Source organism: Piliocolobus tephrosceles, chromosome 1, assembly GCF_002776525.5.
Source record: "Piliocolobus tephrosceles isolate RC106 chromosome 1, ASM277652v3, whole genome shotgun sequence".
Lineage (NCBI taxonomy): Eukaryota > Metazoa > Chordata > Mammalia > Primates > Cercopithecidae > Piliocolobus > Piliocolobus tephrosceles.
In genome coordinates, this window is record NC_045434.1 from 58,273,208 (window position 1) to 58,283,779 (window position 10,572).

The 10,572-nt window shown below is 46.1% G+C and overlaps 1 protein-coding gene across 1 annotated transcript in view; it reads left to right on the forward strand.

Annotated features, from left to right (window-relative positions):
• Window positions 1-227: 227 nt before the first annotated feature.
• NAV1 (neuron navigator 1) overlaps window positions 228-10,572 on the forward strand; it is a 283,320-nt gene continuing 272,975 nt past the window's right edge. Inside the window, exon 1 of the mRNA XM_023187002.2 lies at window positions 228-503. The gene's annotated coding sequence lies outside the window, so the exon portion shown is untranslated. The remainder of the gene's footprint in view (window positions 504-10,572) is intronic.

Below are 10,572 nucleotides of genomic sequence, written 5' to 3' on the forward strand. Positions count from 1 at the left end.
GGCGAAGGCAGCAAAGGGTTACGGGAATAGCTTTCCAATGACAAAGTCTGGAAGGGACCCATGCCTCCGCCCCTCTGCGGGTTAAACTGGCACAGCGCAGGGGGAGGACAACCAGGGCGATCGGAGCAGATTCTCTCCTCCTGCCCGCCCCCCGGCCGCCGGGCACTCCCCTCCTGGGCCCGCCGTGGAGGCAGCCGGCGTGTGCCTGGGGCAGCGGGTCACGAGGCTCCGCCCCTGCCGCCGGGCCCGGGGGGGCGGCACTTTGTTCAGGATGCCGCCTCCCTCCTCATTGTGGGGCTGGGACCGGCGGCTGCCCTAGTGCGGGGCCTGAGCCGGAGTGCGCGGCTGACGCTAATCCTGGTGCGAGGGGCCAAGGCGGCCTGGGGAGCCCCGGGAAACTTTGTGCTCGCGAGAAGCGGACCCCGCACCCGCGCTGCCCCGGGAGATGCGCGATTCTGCGCGGCGGCGGCGCGATCCCGGAGCCCGGGCGGGCAGACGCTCCGGTGAGTGGCCGGCGCGGGGCGGTCGCGCGGTCGCGGCGCTGGGGGTCTGCCGCTTCCCATTTTGCCGGGCTCGGCTGGCAGGTCCTGCGCGGTCGAGACCAAGCCCCGGAGTAGGGGAGGTTGGTGCCCGAGGGAGGCTGCGGGCTGGGCTCGGAAGAGGCGCTGGAATAAATAACAACCAAGATGCTCGCGGCTTCCCGCGAAGGTGTGTGCCCCTTCGATCCCTATGGGACTGACTGCGCGTTTGATTCTGGAGTTGACTCTCTGGGGGGCTGCCTAATTTCAGTCCTTCTGAGCCTCAGTTTCCTTGTTGTGAAATACCCACAATTTAAAGTGCGTTGAGCTCTTATCATCAGGAGACACCAGGTGCTGCGTTCTTATACTCGCACCTACACGACAGGCACACACCCTATCCTCACCTCTGCCTTTTGTTGAAGCAAGAGTTAACTCCTCCCATCCCAGCAGGAGCCAGCGGAACAGCTGGGGCAGGTGACCTTGCGGGCCATTCCAGAAAACGTTCCCCGCACCCCAGGGATGCGCCGAGTAGCTCCCTCCCGCCAATCTCCCGGAGGCCGTCCTCTTTGGCGCCCTCCCGGTGCGTCTGGGAGGGGAGAAAGTGGTCCCAGAGGAGAGGGGAGGGAGGAGAACGCAGAAGTTGGGTGATCACAGGAAGCTCACCTGAGCGCTCCCGAGGCTTGGGCTCTGGTCCCTGCTAATCCTCAGAGCCGATAAAAGCTGGTCATAGGATAAAGAAGCAGCCAAGTCTGCAGCGGGCAGAGGGGAGGCAGGAACTGGAGAGGACACGGGTGGCGGGTGGCGGGGGCGGTGTGTAGGGGTGACGTCCACCCGGCAGAGAGGGTTCCTTGTCCCCCGGAGCCGAACACAGGAAAATCAGCTGGTGAGTCAATGGGACTTTGTTAGGATAGTCACAGGGCGCAGCTGGCGCCGGCTTAAGGGAAGAGCTGGATCCCCCCTTGATAACATGCTGTTTATCTGGCTTCCTGTTTCAGTGATTGGGCTACCATTGGCTCGTTCAAATTCAATGCTGAGAAGCCTGTGGCCACGTTCGTTCACTGTGCAAAAGCAGAGGGCTTTCCTGGGTTTTCATTTGTGGGCTAGCTCTTGTTCCCCGTACATGAGGTCCCCTGCAACTCACTTGTAATGGGGCTGAAGACTTCATACAAAGAATGGCCTCCCCAGGAGGAGGATGGGACACTGCAGAGACCTTGGCTTACTTTAGGCCAGATATTTGTATATGATTCCAGCTTGCTTATGACTTTAAAAAAAAAAAAATCCTTCTTTGACTTGGTTGGTGTGTCTTTGGGATTGACCTAAGAAGGGAGACAAAGGGAACAGCTCTGTGGATTTCGTCTTCTAAGATGAGCTTCCTAGTGATATGTGCTTTCACCACCGGTTTCTGGGGGAAATTTTCAATCATCAGCTTTTAGTTCTCTATCTGGCTGTGTTGCTAATCACCTGGATGATCAGAGGGCAAATAATTCCTCACGTCTCTGTCCTGGTTTTCATTTCTGTAAAGTGGAGCCAGGAAAAATTGCTACTGTTGGAAGAATGAAGAAAGTTTTTCAGATTTGGGCTCCAGCCCGTAGGGTCTATTTCCTGAACTTTTCAGGTGAAAGAGAACACCATTTCCAGGTGAAAGAGAACAGCCCCTAATCTGAACTTCTTCAGCAGTTTATCTGATTTCCCTTGGGGCAGGTCTCACATTCCATTTTGCGTTTTTTGTTTTTGTTTTTGTTGATTGTCAGTGTGCCATGCTTTGTATTTTAGATATTTGGGTGTTTGTGCACACGCCTATCTTCTTGTGAGTACCTTCCAGCCAAACACCCTATCTGACCATCCACAACACTCAGCACACAGTAGGCACTTTATAGATGTTTGCGAAATTAATAAAATTGTGGAGAAAATCTAAGTAGCATTCAAAGGCCTCCCATCTCACTTAAGTGCCATTTATTCATTCTTTGGGAGTTGATTTGCTCCCCCAGACCCCCTCCACCTCTTTTTTCCTCAAAACACAGTCCCTAAAAATGTTGATTTGCGGCAGGGTGTGGTGGCTCAAGCCTGTAATCCCAGCACTTTGGGAGGCCGAGACGGGCAGATCACGAGGTCAGGAGATCAAGACCATCCTGGCGAACATGGTGAAACCCCGTCTCTACTAAAAAATGCAAAAGACTAGCCAGGCATGGTGGCGGACGCTTGTAGTCCCAGCTATTCGGGAGGCTGAGGCAGGAGAATGGTGTAAACCCGGGAGGCGGAGCTTGCAGTGAGCTGAGATCCGGCCACTGCACTCCAGCCTGGGCGACAGAGTGAGACTCCGTCTCAAAAAAAAAAAAAAAAAAAGTGTCGATTTGCCCACAGGTAAGTAGGCAAGCTTTGAATATTTGGGCTTTTTCTGGGATCTGGCTTCCTTGGTAAGCCTTGGCCTGGGGAAACTGAAAACAAGAATGCTATTTTGGCCAGGTGAGTGGCTCATGCTTGTAAGACTGGCGGATCACCTGAGGTCAGGAGTTCGAGACCAGTCTGGACAACGTGGTGAAACCCTGTCTCTACTAAAAATATGAAAATTAGCTGGGCGTGGTGGCGGGTACCTGTAATCCCAGCTATTTGTGAGGCTGAGACAGGAGAATCGCTTGAACCCGGGAGGCAGAGGTTGCAGTGAGCCGAGATCACGCCATTGCACTCCAACCTGGGTGACAAGAGTTAAACTTTGTCACTCTTTGTGCTATTTTTTCTTTCTTGCCTAATCTGGCCCCCTCCTAAGTCCCTGTGAACCTCTGGTATCAACTCAGTTTGGGCCCAGTAGAAAGGAGTGGCCTAGAATAGAAGTCTCCTATCCATCTTTTATAATTTGTTGCTCTTTTCACCTTCCTATTTCCAATCAGTGTCACTTCCCTCTTCTTTTAAAGTTCTTTTGAATTCTTATAAGGGTTTGGCCTTTAAGAAAAATCAGAATTCAAAGTTGAAAGGATCTCCACTCCTCCCAACCCCTGCCCTTCTCCCCTTTACAGACAAGAATGAAGGCCCACTGAAGGGAAGGGATGGACTCAGATCTACACAGTTGGGGTACTGCAGAAGCCCTCCTAGAATGCAGGGCTTCTGGCTTTCAGTTTAGGGCTCATTCCCTTTCAACAAATCACTGGAAATATTTATCTTCCTAGCGTTTCCATCTCAGCAGATGTTACTTAGCTGTTAGCAAGAGAGAGAGGAACAGAAACATAGCAAGGGTCAAGAGAGCTATCTCTGGGATGGAACCACCTATCAGCTTTTCAACGTGGAGAGCTAAGAAATGTGGCAATACTTGGCAAACACTTCGTCTTTCTTGCCCCTAGTCGCACACAAAAAATAATAATTAAAAACACTTTTAGTTCCTTCTTCAACTTAAAAATACCCCTCCAAATAGTCTAGCGAAAAACACCCTCCATGATAAACAGTTTCCTGGGCCTAATCTGTTCCCTTAACCTCCTGGGAAGGCTGACTCAGGCCTGATTTCCTCTGAGAGGCCTGCGATTTTGCTTCCCAGCTTCCTGTGACTCTTGAGACGTGAAGCGAGGCAGGATGGCTGAGACTCAGGCCACTCTGACCTGCCTGTGGATGTGGTTCAGGTTCTGACACATGTCCTGTGCAGTTCGCACTACCATCCCCATCAAATCTATTTGCTCTACTTAATTTTAATATGAGATGCACTAATATGCATACAAAATTAAAGGCGCTGATGCATGTGCCTCTGCCAAGGACCGTTACTAACAAGATGATTCCACTTCAAAAGACTGCAAGACTGTTCTGATACCCAATCCTCAGATGCTCTGAAAGCTTTCATGAATAGAATTGTTTCTTAATTTCCTTTCTGTCCTGTGCATTACTGGTGTGTAGAAACACAGCTGATTTTTGTGTGTTGATCTTGTCCCTTGCAATTTTGCTGAATTTATTAGCTCTAGTAGCTTATTTGTTTTTGGATTCTTTGGGATTTTCTATACATAGGATCATGTCAGCTGTGAATAGAAATAGTTTTACATCTTCCTTTCCAATTTGAATGCCTTTTATTTATTTTTCTTGCCTAAGTGCTCTGGCTAGAACTTTCAGTGAAAGCAAGCATCCTTCTCTTGTTCTTGATCTTAGGGGGATTTCTGGATTTTAGCCTTTCACCAGTGAGTGTGATGTTAGCTGTGGGCTTTTCATAAATGTCTTCCATGTTGAGGAAATCATCTTCTATTTCTAGTTTTCTAAGCATTTTCTTTTTAATCACAAATGGTTGTTGAATTTTATGTCAGATGCTTTTTTTCTGTATCACTCAAGATAATCATGTGACTTGCTTTCTGTTTCCTTCATTGTATTAGTGTGGGACGTTACACCGATTGTTTTTCTTATGTCGAACCACTCTTTAATTCCTGGGATAAATTCCTCTGAAGGTGTTTTTTTTGTTTTTTGTTTTTTTTTTTTATCTGCAAAGTTTCATTTTTTTTTTCTTTAAAAAGATGATAAAATTGGACTAAGTGCTACCATTGTACATTAGGGTTGGTTGAAGTATTTAACTATACTTTTCAATATGATTAGTGTACTTTAAACATTTAAAAATTGTATTGTGGTAAATATGTACAACCTACAATTTACCATTTTAGCCACTTCTAAGTGGCATTAGTTCAGTGGCATTAAATACATTTGCATTGTTTTATAACCATCACCAGCAGCCATCTCAGGAACTTTTTTACATTCCCAAACTTAAACTCTATACTCATTAAAGAGTAACTCTCCATTCCACTTCTCCCCTTCCCAAGGCCCTGGCAACCACCATTTTACTTCCCATCTCTATGAATTTGTAAACATTTTTTAATAACAACAAGTTAGGCATTAAAGGGTTAAAGGGCTTTATCTTCCTGTCTTCCAATTTCCCACCAACTCCCTCTAGCCGGAGGGGCCACACTGGCCCTGATGCAGAGATGAACTGATTTCCTGGTTATCCTGAGACTCAGAGGGCACCACGCCCAGCCTCAGTGCGGGCTTCATTTCCTCTAGCTCAGGGGTTCTCTGTCTTGGTTTGCACATTAGCACCACCTGGGGAGCTTTTAAAAATGACCAATTCCTGGGCCCATCCCCAGAGATTCAGCTTCACTTGGTTTTGAATGTGGTTTCAGTGTCTGTCATTTTTAAAAGCTCCCTAGGTGATTCTGATGCACTGTGAGGGTTAGAACTACTCAATGGTTGAGCTGATTTATTCCCTGGAATCCTTGACTGGTCACAGCTTTCAATGATGCAATTCCCTCCCTATCTGGTCAGTAATACTGACCCACTTTACATCTCTTCCCTGATTTTAAAATCCATTCGTAAATAGACTATATGCCAACTTCCGTAGAATTAAACTTTCAAAGTTGGAAAGAACCTTAAGTGTCATGTAGTTTTTTCTATTCCAGATACATCAAATCCCCCTAAAACATCCCCCTCAGAGGTCATCCAGCTTGGACACCTCTGTTGCTAGGGCATTCCCAGCAACACTATGTTGAAATCATCTTATTCCATATTTGGACAGCTCTGTCTTTCAGAGTTCCTCCTTACATTAATCTGTCATGGACATGACTTCCACCCATTGGTGAAAGATCCCAAAAGCTTAGCGGGCTTCACCAAAATGCATCCCTGAATAAAATGGAGGATATTCAAAATAAGTCGTGCAGAATAAGTGTGATTGCCTACAAAGTGTCAGCCTTTCAATATTTGGGAACAACTACCATGCATCTGTAGCCATCTTTTCTTCTCTGGTCTCGGTAGCCCCACTTCCTTCAGATCTTCACTGGATGTGTCCCCAGGTTTTTTCAAGGAAGATTGATGTATGATGTAATAGCAAGATCGTGGACCATGACATAACCAAGACTTGAAGTCAAGGTTCAAACATTGGCTTTGCACCTGAAGTCCTTAGCAAGATGAGCATTTAGGAAATATTGGCAATTGAAATTATATCCTCTACATGAGTGTCATTGCTACACTCTGTGTGACCTTAGGCAGGCCATGGAACCTCTTAGAGACTCTGTTTCTTCCCCAGGAAAAGTGGACTGAAAATCCCTTAATCTTGGGACAGTGTTTTCCAACTTGCCTCAGCTTTTAATCTTAACCTCTTCCCTCTTCTCCTCGCCACTCCACAACCCCACACCTGCAACAGTGAGTCCTATGATCTGGCAATTTCAAAAAATATAGTCAAAGAGTGATTGCATGAATCAAATGAGACCATGTCAGACCTGACTTAGTCTCTGGGATGCTCAATGTGTGTGCTTAATAAATGCCAGATTTAATCTTTTTTCTTTTCTTTCTTTCTTTTTTTTTTTTTTTTATTTGAGGCAGAGTCTCTCTGTCACCCAGGCATGCAGCTTTTTCTTTTCCAGATACATGCTGGCCAGGCTGGTCTTGAACTCTTGGCCTCAAGTGATCCTCCTGCCTCTGCCACCCCAAGTGTTGAGGATTACAGGCATGAGCCACTACGCCCAGCCTCATCCTATTTCTTACTTACCTTCCTCATTATACGCATCACCCTTAAAATGCTAGTTTCTCTTGTTTGAAGGTGTGTCCGGAATGAGGTGCACCACTCCACTTATGAGCTTACTGGCACAGGTCAGCCATAGGCAGATCACCTATTTATTAGCAGATTTTCTTTTCAATTTGTAGATTGCCCCTGAAAACCTGAGAACTGGACTGACTCAGAAGGGATAAATGAAGGCACAAAGGAATGAGAGTCTGACTGTATCTTTGCTATTTACTGTTTGTTGTTTAGTTATTTCATCTTGTTTTGGTGTTATCTAATTTTTTGGTAGACTTCAAGCATAGCATAGAATAGGTCCATAATAAATGATTGCAAGAGTCAGTTACCGGTGCCTTTTTCCCAGTTCATTGGTGCAGATAATTGAGTTGACTGGGAAGGAGTATCTGGGTTCTGGGTAATGCCAAGATACCAACTGCTCTCTTCCTGCTTTTCCTTTAACAAAGGAGAGACAGCTGATGAGACACACGGTTAGGGGGCCCCAGCCAGGACCCACAGGAAGCAGCTGCCTGCCTTGTCTCTCATCGGGGACCATTCTGTAAGGCCCTCTGGCTTTCCTTCCCCAGAGCTTCAGGAGGAGGGCTGGATTGCATGGCACAGTCCGCACTATTGCGTGCTGCCCGTTGGACCCCGGCTTTTTGTGCTCTTCATCACCCTCTGGGTATAGTCCGCTTTACCAAGGAGATTTAGGAAGGTGTCAGCCACACTTACCCCGACCTCACTGGGTGAGACTGTGGAAGCTGCACCCTCAAGGCCCATGCCTAGTTCCCAGGGGGAGGGGAAAGGGCTACATGACAGTTAAGGTGCTTTCCTACGGTGCAAGCTCCCCCTACACACAAGGTTTTATTTTGAAAACTGTCAGATAAGTAGAGAAGGTGAAAGACTGACTAGTAAGATGAATGTCTACATTCACTGATTGTTGACATTTTGCTAGATTGCTCTCTATATCAATCAATCTATATAATATTTTTCTGAGCCACTTAAAAGTCATTTGTTGCCAGGCACGGTGGCTCACACCTGTAATCCCAGAACTTTGGGATGCCAAGGTGGGTGGATCATGAGGTCAGGAGATCTAGACCATCCTGGTCCAAACCCCGATGGTGAAACCCCGTCTCTACTAAAAATACAAAAATTAGCCGGGCATTGTGGTGGGTGCCTGTAATCCCAGCTACTCAGGAGGCTGAGGCAAGAGAATCGCTTGAACCCGGGAGGCAGAGATTGCAGTGAGCTGAGATGGCACCAATGCACTCCGGTCTGGGAGATAGAGCGAAACTCTGTTTCAAAAAAAAAAAAAAAAAAAAGTAATTTGTTGACATCATGATACTTAATCCTTCAACACTTAAGCATGTTATTTCCAAAGAACAAGGACATTCTTTTTTTTTTTTTTTTGAGACGGAGTTTCACTCTTGTTGCCCAAGCTGGAGTGCAATGGCACGATCTCGGCTCACCGCAACTTCCATCTTCTGGGTTCAAGCGATTCTCCTGCCTCAGCCTCCCAAGTAGCTGGGATTACAGGCATGTGCCACCATGCCCAGCTATTTTTTTGTAATATTAGTAGAGACAGGGTTTCTCCATGTTGTTCAGGCTGGTCTCAAACTCCCGACCTCAGGTGATCCGCCCACCTTGGCCTCTCAAAGTGCTGAGATTACAGGTGTGAACCACCACGCCCAGCCAAACATTCTTCTGTGAAACTACAGTACCACAATCATGCCCATTAATACTGGATTTGACAGAACTGTTTCATATATGGCCATAATCAGGTTTTCCAGTAGTTTCTCAAATGCCTTTTTGAGAGTGCTATATACTTTTTCTCAATCCATAGCCTGCTCAGTTAGGGCCTAAATTGAAATTTTCTCTCTCAGCAAAAGGGAAATAAGGTCATGGTCCCTAAAACTGGGATAGTGATCCATGGGAAGAGAAGCACTTTGACTTATATCATTTCATGTAATCGTTCCAACAACTTAGCAAGATAGGTGCTAGTATTCTCTCCATTTTACTGGTTAGGAAATTGCAGTTCAGAGAGTTATCTAAGCTGCCCAAATGGTATGAGCCATTATTACCACTCCATGCTGCATGTCATATGTAATAATGATAGAAAAATAAGAGGTTATATTTGTAAAAACCTGCATCATTCACATTCCACACATTCTGTATCCTCTTCACTAGGTCTTTTTTTTTTTTCTTTTTTCTTGTTTTCTTTTTTTTTTTTTTGAGATGGATTCTCGCTCTTTGCTCAGGCTAGTGTGCAGTGGCGCAATCTCGGCTCACTGCAACCTCTGCCTCCCAGGTTCAAGCAATTCTTTGCCTCAGCCTTCCGAGTAGCTGGGATTACAGGCACTTGCCACCATGCCCAGCTAATTTTTGTGTTTTTAGTAGAGACGGGGTTTCACCATCTTGGACAGGCTGGTCTTGAACTCCTGACCTTGTGATCTACCAACCTCCTCCCAAAGTGCTGAAATTACAGACATGAGCCACTGCCCCCGGCCCACTAGGTCTTACGAGGTGTTAGCACATGCTATGCTGTCCCCATTTGACAGAGGAGGAAAGTGAGGCTCTAAGGCTGGAATTTAATAATATTTATGTAGTCATGATCATGTAAATGACATTTACTAATGATCTTTAAGCAGAGCTCAATATACTTCGTTGTAGTTGCTGGGCAGGCTGTAAATAGCAATCAATGAAGGTGTAATTGCCAAGGCAGGAGGATTGCTTGAGGTCAGAATTCAAGACCAGTCTGGGAAACTTAGCAAGACTCACCCCCCAATCTGTACAAAACATTAAAAAATTAGCCAGGCACGATGGCGCATGCCTATAGTATGGTCCTCCTGCCACAGCTACTTGGGAAGTTGAGGCAGGAGGAGCGATCATTTGATCCCAGCCAGGAGTTTGAGGTTGCAGTGAGCTATGATTGCACCACTGCACTCCAGCCTGGGTGACAGAGCAAGATCCCATCTCTTAAAAAAGTACATAAAAGTGAATAAAGGTGTTACTGACTGAAGAAGAGAGGTAGAAGAGGGAAGAGGAGGGTCTCTAATACTCTCCTCTTCTACTGAGGGGCTTCAAGAGTCTGTCAAAGTGTTAGAAAACAAGAAACCAAATGTTAAGATCAAAGGTACAAGATTACTCATAAAAGTAACTAAAATCAAATATCGGGAGGAAGAAAAGGAGAAAGAGAGTTGGGTTTAGTGTAAGTGCTCTAAACTTGTCTAACTTCTTTGGTAATGATAGATATTGTCTATAGGTGGCAAAACAGAATAGTTATTAGTATGTTATCTAGAGTTTATGTGGATAACCACCAAAGGAACTAATAACAGAAAACTATTTGCACAATAGAATGGAGTTGGGAAGAGGTGGGACAGGAAAATGTTGCTTATTATTATAAGGTCTTCTGTACAATTTGATGGTGACCACCCATAATAGTAGTGAGGAAGGCAGGCTTTAGATTCAGATATTCTAGTTTCTTATTTTTCTTTTCTTCCTTCTTTCTTTCCTTCCTTCCTTCCTTCCTTCCTTCCTTCCTTCCTTCCTTCCTTC